Source organism: Lolium perenne, chromosome 3 (assembly GCF_019359855.2).
Source record: "Lolium perenne isolate Kyuss_39 chromosome 3, Kyuss_2.0, whole genome shotgun sequence".
NCBI lineage: Eukaryota > Viridiplantae > Streptophyta > Magnoliopsida > Poales > Poaceae > Lolium > Lolium perenne.
The window spans coordinates 270,022,692-270,035,939 of record NC_067246.2 but is presented as its reverse complement, the minus strand read 5'-3'; the positions used below and the strand labels follow the sequence as shown (position 1 = coordinate 270,035,939).

The window sequence follows — 13,248 nt, the reverse complement described above, 5'->3', positions numbered from 1 at the left end:
CACAAGTGTTTGCTTCTAAGATAGAAAGAAGTGGGTAAACTGACTCAACATAAAAGTAGAAGAAAGGCCCTTCGTAGAGTGAAGCATGGATTGCTATATTTGTGCTAGAGATTTTATTTTGAAAACATAGAGAGAGCATAAAAGTAAAGTTTTGAGAGGTGTTTGTTGTTGTCAACGAATGGTAGTGGGCACTCTAACCCCCTTGCCAGACAGACTTTCAAAGAGCGGCTCCCATGAATTTTTTTTATTTTTGGGTGACACTCCTTCCGACCTTTGCTTTCACAAACCATGGCTAACCGAATACTCGGGTGCCTGCCAACAATCTCATACCATGAAGGAGTCTTTTATTTTAGTTTTATTTAGATGACACTCCTCCCCACCTTTGCTTTCTCAAGCCATGGCTAACCGAATCCTCGGGTGCCGTCCAACAATCACATACCATGGAGGAGTGTCTATTTGTAAAATTATGAAAGTTAATTAATTGGGGCTGGGAACCCCATTGCCAGCTCTTTTTGCAAAATTATTGGATAAGCGGATGAAGCCACTAGTCCATTGGTGAAAGTTGCCCAACAAGATTGAAAGATAAACACCACATACTTTCTCATGAGCTATAAAACATTGACACAAATAAGAGGTAATAACTTTTGAATTGTTTAAAGGTAGCACTCAAGCAATTTACTTTGGAATGGCAGAAAATACCATGTAGTAGGTAGGTATGGTGGACACAAATGACATAGTTTTTGGCTCAAAGATTTTGGATGCACGAGAAGTAATCCCTCTCAATACAAGGCTTAGGCTAGCAAGGTTGTTTGAAGCAAACACAAGTATGAACCGGTACAGCAAAACTCACATAAGAACATATTGCAAGCATTATAAGACTCTACACTGTCCTCCTTGTTGCTCAAACCCTTACCAGAAAATATCTAGACCTTAGAGAGACCAATCATGCAAACCAAATGTCAACAAGCTCTACAATATTTCTTCACTAATAGGTGCAAAGTATATGATGCAAGAGCTTAAACATGAGCACAACAATTGCCAAGTATCAAATTATTCAAGACATTACACCAATTTACCACATGTAGCATTTTCTGTTTCCAACCATATCTTTACTATTATATTGGAGTTGGGGATGGTAGTCACTTTCACATCAAACATTGGAGAAATCACATCCGTTCAATCACCCTCAACGACGTATCCAAAACCTCAGAAGAATTATGACCATCCGATGGCCTCCAATCTTCCACTATGGTAACTTACAATTACGTGGCAACAATCATAGGATCGCCAGAGTAATGGAATTTATTAAAAAAAATCATGGAAAGCAGATACGGAGTAACAGAACCTAATAACCAGGATCGCTACAATCACGGGAATTATGTACTACCAAAACAAGAAAGTAATAAAAGTCCCCAGCAGCTCCACCTTCGCCAATACGATCCACTTCACTTTGCATCGCCGCCCACCTCTACACCATCCTCTCCGCCTCCGCTCTGCTCCCCTTCTTCTCTCCCCTCCGCCTCGCCGCCCAAGTAGAGGAGGCGCTGAAAAGCTCGTGCAGAGGAAGGTCCAAGCGGCCTTCAGCACCCACCGCCATGACATCGTCCTCTCCTCCTCTGCTACCACGATGAAGGGATCGCGTGGAGGAGAGTTCGCCGACCCTGCGACGGCATTGCGCTCGCGTTGGTACCGACCAAGCGCTCGAGGACAGCCACGGCGCCGCGCTGTTCATGGCCACCGTCGACGTCCTCGCGGTGTATCTGGGCGTTGACTAACGAAGGTAGGAGAATATATATCTATATACGTCCTCTCCCCATATCTAAGCGTTGTTATTCAGTATTGTTGTCTTTCAGTTTTCTGCCTTCTGTGTTCATTGGCAATGAATGTATGTATTGCAGGGAACAACGTCTATGATATCCGCTGAAGGTCGTTGATGGAATCCCAATGGAGCAAACTTACTGTTCGTGGGTGCTGGCGAGGTTAGTCAAAAATTATGTAATTGCAACTTTTGCTCAACTGTTAAAAAATGATATCTAACACATATGATGTTGCAATTTACTGCAAGCTGAAACAAGTATTGCGAATCTCATTGCTCTTGAAATTGCAAAATAGTAAATTACTCCCTCCGATCCATAATAGTTGTCGGAAATTTAGTTCAAATTAGTTTAAATTAGATCAAGTTTGAACTAAATGCCAATGTGGTTAGTACAGTATGATTGTTCCTGCTAATACATGTTGATATTAGTTGATTACAGAACAATGCTCAAACTGAAGTGTGTCGCAAGAAGGTTCTTCGCCAGTACAAGGTCCCTTTGTAGTGTTATTTGGCCATGATGAACTTTCAGGTAGCGCTGTGGATTTCTTCCTAATTGAAATACTTGCTGAATGCCTGCAGCTCTGCAGCGAGGATTCCAACCTGCAGTTTTGTGGCGATGGTGGTTGACTGTAATTTGGCTGATTAATAATATTTGATTGTCAGTATTCTTATTCTTGACAAATATATCCTTATCTAGAGTGTAGATTCAGTTAAATTGATCATTGCTTTGTATCCTCTCTTTTCTTGCAGGCATGGAGTTGAAGATCCCACAACAGCGACCTAACCGTGGTCAGCTCTCGAGCCCTGGATATCTCCACTCCTATCTTGAACAATGAATCCCCACCTGCCCTGTCCAGGCAATGCAGGGAAAGCGACATCAACATCAGCTTTATATCATCCCCTACAGGTTTGTCCCATCTTTCTTGTGATTTATTTTCCTTCCTCTTGTCATGTAAATATCAGTTATGTATTCACTTTCATACTTGCCACTTTGGAACAAACTTCATTCAGAGAAATTCTAGCAGCACCACAACATATAGACACTATTGATCACAGCGTTTATTTCTTTAACGGGCATCAAATGCACCACCTCTCTAGCGTTGGACGCGATATGTAAATCCTTAAGATTCATAGCTCTCCACATCTTGTTGTTCCCATACAGGACACACCATATCACATTCTATGCTTTCTCTAAATATTATTCCGCAGCGTCAGACTGTTATGAGCTAGGTGACATACGAGTTGTTCATACTTTGCAGGTGCCGGCAGTTTCCATACACTGTGCCAATTCAATCAGACTGATCTCCCCTCGGCCAAGATTATTAATATTCCGCACTCTCACCATCCTTGTTTCTCACATAGACTCTATATGGTGATATCCCTGAAACAGTCCTTGGTTAGGCCTCATTGCTATTATTTTGCGGACATATCCCAGTCTGAGGGTTGTATTTACCGTAGATTATTTCTAGCTTTCGATTCAAGGATTAATATCATTTGTTTCTTGTGACATGTAGATTCAAACCAGTAAGTTTTCCCGTTGCTACATTCTCAGACATGATTCTTTTTTCACAACATATTCGGATAATATGGAATTAGGCTCATATTTAGTTCATATGGATCTAAGCTACTGATTCATGATAAACTAATAAGGGATTGTTTCTGGACTGTGACTACGAATGAGCAACACACACTGCAACAATGAATTTGATTCTCTAATTAAACGGTATGCTAGCATTGCAGCTGCCTGAAGGTTCTTACTATCTTTTTGTGCTATCTTGCAATTTATGATTTATTTTAAGTGGTACATAGTTATGGCATTTTTTTTAACCAAGAGTTTTCCCACCAGCCGCCATAGCCTTGACAAGTTGTTGGGGGTCAACTTGCAAATTTTATATCCTTTAGTTTTCGTTAGTAACAACTTGGTGTTTTTCAGCTGGCTGCATCAAATTGAAAATTTATTGCTAGGCTGAACTGGGCTCTACAATTGGATGCCGCAAAATTCGAGCCAGGCATCTTTGGATTGTACGATTGATCATTTTGTGGTTTTTTACATGTGTTTCTTTTTTCGAGAAAACGCAAAGGACCTTTGCGTTTCATTTCATTGAAAAGGTAGAATTTGATTTACAATCCTCCTAAGAGCTGGGTTACAACAAGATGGAAGTTAAATCAGTGCACATCTCAGGTGGTTTATTACCCTAAGGAGATTCACATGATTAGGTTGGAGAGCATTGCAACTACATTTCAGAAACGAAGAATATTTTAGGTTGGAGATTCACGGGACAACTACTAATCCTTGTGATTTATCACCCTAAGGAGATTCGCATGATTAAGTTGGAGCATTAGTGTAGTTGTCCTGCTAAGCAGCCTTGTAACTACATTTCAGAAACGAAAAACATTTTATGTACTTGAAAAATGATTGGCGACATGTTACTAATTGGTGACATCTTCTTCTAAAAAACATTTATTTGTTGTATAAAAACAATAATATCTTGCGATCTTTTATGTACATGCAAAAATATACTCACTTGATCTTTTTTTTTGCTCGGAATGTCATGGCCTCCAGTTCACACAATATTCCACTTTCTTGTTCGTTTACATATATTTAGATACTTCCTTGCAAGCTCTATATTTAATATCTCGCTATGCAAATCATTTTATTTAATATCTCATTGTGCATAATTAGAGGATGGGCGACGACAATTGTGGTCTTGCTTCTGCCTCCTATGGCAGGTTGGTGACCCTCTGCCACATCATCCCAGTGGCTGTTCAACCTACTGGCGGAGGTCCACTTTCGAGGATCCTCAACTCCGACTGCAGATTTCACAGAGATGCTGCCCCAAGTGGTTAGTGCCATCGCTGCTCTAGCCGCCGAGTTTGCCTTGGCGCTGCGGTGGAGAAGAACCCGATGGACTCATTTTTTTTCAACTTCTTTACAGGGTTGTTGGTGTAAAAGTGAAGGTCATGCTTGTATTTTCTTCCCTTTCTAGACATGTATGCAATTTGTATTCCCACAGCTATAATATAAGCAACTTTATGGTCCCTGGGTGTCGGACCCTGTGATTAGGGTTATACATATATGTTATGTCCATTAGATATGGCAGACTTGCTTACTGGAGTACCAATCACATGCCAAAACTCGTTGCCAGGCATGCCGAAACAGTATCCACACTAAAACACCTCAAGCTAGATCCGAGGGTTACTGGGGACATGTCCTTTTGTTCAAAAAAAGGGCTGACTTTGATTGGTGCTCTCGAAATTTATCTATGTTATTCATTGCAACTTCAAAGTCATGGACTATGAGAACGCCAATGGCGATCCTTGTTATTCATTGCAACTTCAAAGTCATGGACTATGAGGACGCCAACGGTGATTTGACAGAGTTGGGTTAAATATTGGAGTTATTGTAATAAGATGGCTATATGAAGCAAATTTGAAAGTTCGCCAACGGTGATTTGATAAAGTTGGATTAAACATTAGAGTTATTGTAATAAGATGGCTATAAGAATCAAATTTGAAAGTCCGTGGCAACGCACGGGCATTCAACTAGTAACAATTAACGAAGCAGTTTCAACCTTCGCCATGAACATTAAGAATAAAGCTAAGAACATATGTGTTCATATGCAACAGCGGAGCGTGTCTTTCTCCCACACAATGAATGCTAGGATCTAATTTTATTCAAACAAAACAAAACAAGAACATAAAGACGCTCCAAGTAAAGCACATAAGATGTGATGGAATAAAAATATAGTTTCACTAGAGGTGACCTGATAAGTTGTCGATAAAGAAGGGGATGCCTTGGGCATCCCCAAGCTTAGATGCTTGAGTCTTCTTGAAATATGCAGGGATGAACTACGGGGGCATCCCCAAGCTTAAAGCTTTCACTCTCCTTGATCATATTGTATCATCCTCCTCTCTTGATCCTTGAAAACTTCCTCCACACCAAACTCAAAACAAACTCATTAGAGGGTTAGTGCATAATCAAAAATTCATATGTTTAGAGGTGACATAATCATTCTTAACACTTCTGGACATTGCACAAAGCTACTGAAAGTTAATGGAATAAAGAAATCCATCAAGCATAGCAAAACAGGCAATGCGAAATAAAAGGCAGAATCTGTCAAAACAGAACAGTCCGTAAAGACGATTTTTTCTGGGGCACTAGACTTGCTCAAATGAAAATGCTCATATTGAATGAAATTTGCGTACATATCTGAGGATTACTCACGTAAATTGGCAGATTTTTCTGAGTTACATATAGAGAATACCACTCAAATTCGTGACAGCAAGAAATCTGTTTCTGTGCAGTAATCCAAATCTAGTATGAACCTTACTATCAAAGACTTTACTTGGCACAACAATGCAACAAAATTAAGATAAGGAGAGGTTGCTACAGTAGTAACAACTTCCAAGACTCAAATATAAAACAAAAGTGCAGAAGTAAAATCATGGGTTGTCTCCCATAAGCGCTTTTCTTTAACGCCTTTCAGCTAGGCGCAGAAAGTGTGTATCAAGTGTTATCAAGAGATGAAGCATCAACATCATAATTTGTTCTAATGATAGAATCAAAAGGTAACTTCATTCTCTTTCTAGGGAAGTGTTCCATACCTTTCTTGAGAGGAAATTGATATTTAATATTACCTTCCTTCATATCAATAATAGCACCAACAGTTCAAAGAAAAGGTCTTCCCAATATAATGGGACAAGATGCATTGCATTCAATATCCGACACAACAAAATCAACGCGGACAAGGTTATTGTTAACCGTAATGCGAACATTATCAATCCTCCCCAAAAGTTTCTTTGTAGAATTATCAACAAGATTAACATCCAAATAACAATTTTTCAATGGTGGCAAGTCAAGCATATTATAGATTTGCCTAGGCATAACGGAAATACTTGCACCAAGATCACATAAGGCATTACAATCAAAATCATTGACCTTCATCTTAATGATGGGCTCCCAACCATCCTCTAACTTCCTAGGAATAGAAGTTTCACGATTTAATTTCTCTTCTCTAGCTTTAATGAGAGCATTTGTAATATGTTTTGTAAAGGCCAAATTTATAGCACTAGCATTAGGACTTCTAGCAAGTTTTTGTAAAAACTTTATAACTTTAGAGATGTGACAATCACCAAAATCTAAACCATTATGATCTAAAGCAATGGGATCATTGTCCCCAATATGTGAAAAAATTTCAGCAGTTTTATCACAAGCAGTTTCAGCAGTTTTAGCAGTTTCAGGCAGTTTTGCATACTTTGCATTAGGAGTAGAAACATTGCCAACACCAATTATTTTACCATTGATAGTAGGAGGTGTAGAAACATGTGAAGCATTATCATTACTAGTGGTGGTAATAGTCCAAACTTTAGCTACATTATTCTCTTTAGCATTTTCTTCTTTTTCCCACCTAGCACGCAATTCGGCCATCAATCTAATATTCTCATTAATTCTAACTTGGATGGCGTTTGTTGTAGAAAATGACTTAATATCTTTAGTTTCATTAGGCATAACTTTCAATTTTAAAAGATCAACATCAGCAGCAAGACTATCAACTTTAGAAGCAAGAATATCAATTTTACCAAGCTTTTCTTCAACAGATTTGTTAAAAGCGGTTTGTGTACTAATAAATTCTTTAAGCATGGCTTCAAGACCAGGGGGTACATTTCTATTATTGTTGTAAGAATTCCCATAAGAATTACCATAACCATTACCATTATTAGAAGGATATGGCCTATAATTGTTGCCAGAATTATTCCTATAAGCATTGTTGTTGAAATTATTATTTTTAATGAAGTTCACATCAACATGTTCTTCTTGAGCAACCAATGAAGCTAAAGGAACATTATTAGGATCAACATTAGATCTACCATTCACAAGCATAGACATAATAGCATCAATCTTATCACTCAAGGAGGAGGTTTCTTCAACATAATTTACCTTCTTACCTTGTGGAGCTCTTTCCGTGTGCCATTTAGAGTAATTAATCATCATATCATCAAGAAGCTTTGTTGCGGCGCCTAGAGTGATGGACATAAAAGTACCTCCAGCAGCTGAATCCAATAAGTTCCGCGAAGAAAAATTCAATCCTGCATAAAAGGTTTGGATGATCATCCAAGTAGTCAGTCCATGGGTAGGTCAATTTTTAACCAAAGATTTCATTCTTTCCCATGCTTGGGCAACATGCTCATTATCCAATTGCTTAAAATTCATTATGCTACTTCTCAAAGATATAATTTTAGCAGGAGGATACTATCTACCAATGAAAGCATCCTTACATTTAGTCCATGAATCAATACTATTCTTAGGCAAAGATAGCAACCAATCTTTAGCTCTTCCTCTTAAGGAGAAAGGAAACAATTTTAATTTTATTATGTCACCATCTACATCCTTATACTTTTGCATTTCACATAGTTCAACAAAATTATTAAGATGGGCAGCAACAGCATCAGAACTAACACCAAAAAATTGCTCTCTCATAACAAGATTCAGTAAAGCAGGTTTAATTTCAAAGAATTCTGCTGTAGTAGCAGGTGGAGCAATAGGTGTGCATAAGAAATCATTATTATTTGTGCTAGTAAAGTCACACAACTTAGTATTTTCAGGAGTACCCATTTTAGCAATAGTAAATAAAGCAAACTAGATAAAGTAAATGCAAGTAACTAATTTTTTGTGTTTTTAATATAGAGAACGCAAACAAGACAGTAAATAAAGTAAAGCAAGTAACTAATTTTTTTGTATTTTGATATAATGCAGCAAACAAAGTAGTAAATAAAATAAAGCAAGACAAAAACAAAGTAAAGAGATTGGAAGTGGAGACTCCCCTTGCAGCGTGTCTTGATCTCCCCGACAACGGCGCCAGAAAAAGAGCTTGACACGCGTACAACACGCGTCCGTTGGGAACCCCAAGAGGAAGGTGTGATGCGTACAGCAGCAAGTTTTCCCTCAGTAAGAAACCAAGGTTTATCGAACCAGTAGGAGTCAAGAAGCACGTTGAAGGTTGATGGCGGCGGAGTGTAGTGCGGCGCAACACCAGGGATTCCAAAGCCAACGTGGAACCTGCACAACACAACGAAAATACTTTATCCCAACGTAACAGTGAGGTTGTCAATCTCACCGGCTTGCTGTAACAAAGGATTAGATGTATAGTGTGGATGATGATGTTTGCAGAGAACAGTAAGAACAAGTATTGCAGTAGATTGTATTCGATGTAAAAGAATGGACCGGGGTCCACAGTTCACTAGTGGTGTCTCTCCAATAAGAAATAGCATGTTGGGTGAACAAATTACAGTTGGGCAATTGACAAATAGAGATGGCATGACAATGCACATACATATTATGATGAGTAGTGTGAGATTTAATTGGGCATTACGACAAAGTACATAGACCGCTATCCAGCATGCATCTATGCCTAAAAAGTCCACCTTCGGGTTAGCATCCGCACCCCTTCCAGTATTAAGTTGCAAACAACAGACAATTGCATTAAGTATGGTGCGTAATGTAATCAACACAAATATCCTTATACATAGCATTGATGTTTTATCCCTAGTGACAACAGCACATCCACAACCTTAGAACTTTCTCACATCGTCCTGCATTTAATGGAGGCATGAACCCACTATCGAGCATAAATACTCCCTCTTGGAGTTACAAGTAACGACTTGGCCAGAGCCTCTACTAGCAACGGAGAGCATGCAAGATCATAAACAACACATAGATGATAGATTGATAATCAACATAACATAGTATTCCATATTCATCGGATCCCAACAAACGCAACATGTAGCATTACAAATAGATGATATTGATCATGTTAGACAGCTCACAAGATCCGACAATGATAGCACAATGAGGAGAAGACAACCATCTAGCTACTGCTATGGACCCATAGTCCAGGGGTGAACTACTCACACATCACTCCGGAGGCGATCATGGCGATGAAGAGTCCTCCGGGAGATGATTCCCCTCTCCGGCAGGGTGCCGGAGGCGATCTCCTGAATATGCCGAGATGGGATTGGCGGCGGCGGCATCTCTGGAAGGTTTTCCATATCGTGGCTCTCGGTACTGGGGTTTTCTCGACGAAGGCTATAAGTAGGCGGAAGGGTAGGTCAGGGGGCGTCACGAGGGGCCCACACACTAGGGCGGCGCGGCCCCAGCCCTGGCCCCGCGACCCTGCTGTGTCGCCGCCTCGTGGCCCCACTTCGTATCTCCTCCGGTCTTCTGGAAGCTTCGTGGAAAAATAAGACCCTGGGCGTTGATTTCGTCCAATTCCGAGAATATTTCCTTTGTAGGATTTCTGAAACCAAAAACAAAGAAAAACAAGAATCGGCTCTTCGGCATCTTGTCAATAGGTTAGTGCCGGAAAATGCATAAATATGACATAAAGTATGTATAAAACATGTGAGTATCATCAATAAAGTAGCATGGAACATAAGAAATTATAGATACGTTTGAGACGTATCAAAAGGCTAAGAAGAATTTACTGATAAAGCACACGATATTGGTTTGGTTTATTTTTGATATAGTACCAGTAACCCTCTAGGCATAGATATTTATTTAGGAGGACTAGGTGTAGAGTTGGAGCTTCCTTTTCAATGCGCCTCTCTAAAACGAAAACTTTGTTATGCCTTTTCCTGGTCAAAAGGTTTGTTTGGTGAAGATTCTAAATCTAGGGTTCAATGCTCTCGAAAAAAACCCTAGGGTGGGATTGTAAAGAGTTGATTAGAGGGAATGCTAGGAATTCATTTTTATATCAGTCATCGAGTTGAGTAATTAACCTTCTGTTGTCGTGGAAGAATACACATAAGCATTAGTTTTTTCCCTTCTAGTACAAGTGGCACATCAAACTTTATCAAGTCCCACACATTGCCACTTTCTGTTGTATCTTGCAACTGGTGGGCGCCCATCTTGTAAAAAGGATTAGTGGAAGTTATAGTGCCTTGGAACATTTAGAATTATCATTTTTAATAGTTTGAAACCGCATGGGTAGATCTACACCCCGAGCCACCCGAACCGTGGCTCGGGGCATGAACGAGATGAACATGTTTGGTTATGGATATGGTGTCGCGTTGTAGCGTACTATATATAGCTATGGTGCGCTAAAGGTGGCAGGGGAATCATGTCGTCTCAGGGCAGAACTAGCTTACGAGCGAGACCGTGCCCCTGGTCGAATCCGACGATGCAACAATGCATGTCGAAACAGAGGGGAGGATGAAGAATGACGCCCGAGAGGAGGGGGAATAGAGCATCGCCGATGCCGGAGAGGAGGGGGAATGCCACTCCTCACCGGATACAATGGGCAGAACGCCGCGCTCCGCATCCGGGCCGCCCCCGCAGCCACCGCCGTCCGTGTCGCCCTACCACCACGATCTACGGCCGCCTCGCCACACCGCTCTCTCAAATCATGGCCTTCGTCGGTATGTCGCCGCCCCCGGACATCCCTCTAATTTCCATGTCGTCGTGGCGAACGAGCAGATGCCATGGGATGGCTTAAGTTGGGGCCGAATGGGCGCTAGAGGATTCGGGGGAGGGTTTGCGACTAGATGGGATGAATTTCCGGATGCTTTCCTCAAGAACTCAGCCAAAGGCCGGTATGCAAGAAGAGAGACAAGAGGAAGAACTCTTTACTAGATCGCTAGCTTCATTGATCTCAACATGGTTACAGGTTCTTGGATACAAGGTCTATCGTCTGATCTCTTTTGTCAACACGCGCCCGTAAGAGGCTGTGCCCCCTCTCCTTATATAGGGGAGAGGGTGGCTTACAGAACAAGAAACCCTAATGGCATCTTTGACCGGACAAACTACTTTACAAAGCTACTTTAATCATGGATGACGCCGGGGTCTTCTTTAATCAGGGACGCTGATGTCCTCCGGCTTCTTTCAGCGTCACCCCTCTCTTTGGCGCCAGGGCTTCGATTAAAGCTACTTTGCTTAGCTCATCCTTGTCTTCTAGCTCTGAAGAGAATCTTTGACCAGTCTTGCCGACAGGCCCTTCTTTCCGGTATCTTTGTTATCCGGTTCCGGTATACCCCTCTTGGGGATACCGGCTTAGCTTCACTTAGCCAAATTCTTATCTTTGTGTTCTGGTAAGAATATTAAACCGGTATCTTGATGGCTCAAATCATCCGGTTTGGCATGCCTTTGGCATACCGGGGGTCATCCCCCCAACATTAGTCCCCGAAGCTGGTATAGTCTGTCGGATTCTATCCTACAGACCATGCCAGGTTCTCTTGTTTTATAGGATACCAGTTTAATCCTTTCAATGCTTTAGCTTGGATCCGGCATCTTTGCCCGGGCTTTTCTTTTCTCTCTTTTTGCAAGGTATCTTCCGGCATCTTTGCCCGGACTTTTCTTTTCTCTCTTTACAAGGTATCCTCCGGCATCTTTTTTTCTCCGGTATCTTCCGCATTTACTCTTTCCTCGGCGAAGTCGAGAATATCTCGGGCCCCGCACCTGTCAGCGACATGCGCACTGTTAACTGGCGTGCCAGTGTCAGATGTCACTTCGCTTCGACTTCCGCGCGTGTATTAAATGCTCCTCAGCGGATCCCACTTGCCGCTTCAGATCCGTGTGCGCCTCTGTGTGCCTTTCTATTTTTTTGCGTGTACCTCCTCGCCACGTGGCGGCCCATGGCGCGAATCGTCGCGGCCCGCGGTGCGAACCGCCGTGGCCCAGCGGTTTTCGGCCCACCTTCTCCCTTCTTTATAAGGAGAACCGCCCCTTCTTCTTCCTCTTCTTGCATTCTCCACCCTTCGTGCACTGTGTTCTTCGCTCGCTGCGCCTCCGCCGTTCTCCGTTCGCCGCCGTTCGCTCGAGCTCTACCGCCCGGCGAACTCACGCCGCTTCTCCGCCGGACCTCCCCGTGCGGAGATTCGTCGCAGTGCTCTCGCTGCGAGTGCTGCATTCAAGCTTCTTCGCGCCCTTCTCCGCTCCGCCGTCGACGGGGATCGTCGGCGACCGTAGGCCCGCTCCTTCGCCGGTGAATGTCTTCCCCAGCGACCGCACCGCCCCAGGTTAGTACCAATCTCAGTTTGCTCGCCCTTTGCTCGTTTTCCAGATCTTGGGTCGACAGTGTTCTTGTTTCCCCTTTTTCTTTGATTTTCCTCTTACTCGTAGATCTTCACGCGGGGGCCAACTGTGGGATTTCTGTTTTTCTACTTCTAAACCAATGTCTAGCGAGGAATCTTCCTCTGCTTCTTCTTCTGCTTCCTCTTCCGGTAGCCGGCGTAGGCAATCTTCTGATAGATCCGCCGATTCCGCTTCGATGGATACCGATTCCGGTAGCCACGGAGAATCCGGTAGCTCTAGCCAAGCTTCCGGTGTAAACCCTTCACCTATCACTCGTGGAGCCTGGATGGGCTCCAACGTTACTGAATACGAGATTGATTGGCTTTCCGGTCGCGAAGGATTCCGGAAGGGGTGACCTGCCGGCTTC

General features: G+C 42.2%; 1 long non-coding RNA gene across 2 annotated transcripts; it reads left to right on the top strand.

The window, feature by feature from the left end:
- The first annotated feature begins 1,427 nt into the window (after positions 1-1,427).
- Positions 1,428-3,624, top strand: LOC127338709 (uncharacterized). Of its 2 annotated transcripts, none has more exons than XR_007874472.2 (6): positions 1,428-1,780; positions 1,899-1,979; positions 2,256-2,306; positions 2,396-2,474; positions 2,567-2,723; positions 3,076-3,624. It is a non-coding gene; the product is annotated as an uncharacterized lncRNA (long non-coding RNA). The 2 variants fall into 2 exon arrangements; XR_007874470.2 differs by having other exon boundaries at positions 2,246-2,306.
- The last annotated feature ends 9,624 nt before the right edge of the window (positions 3,625-13,248 follow it).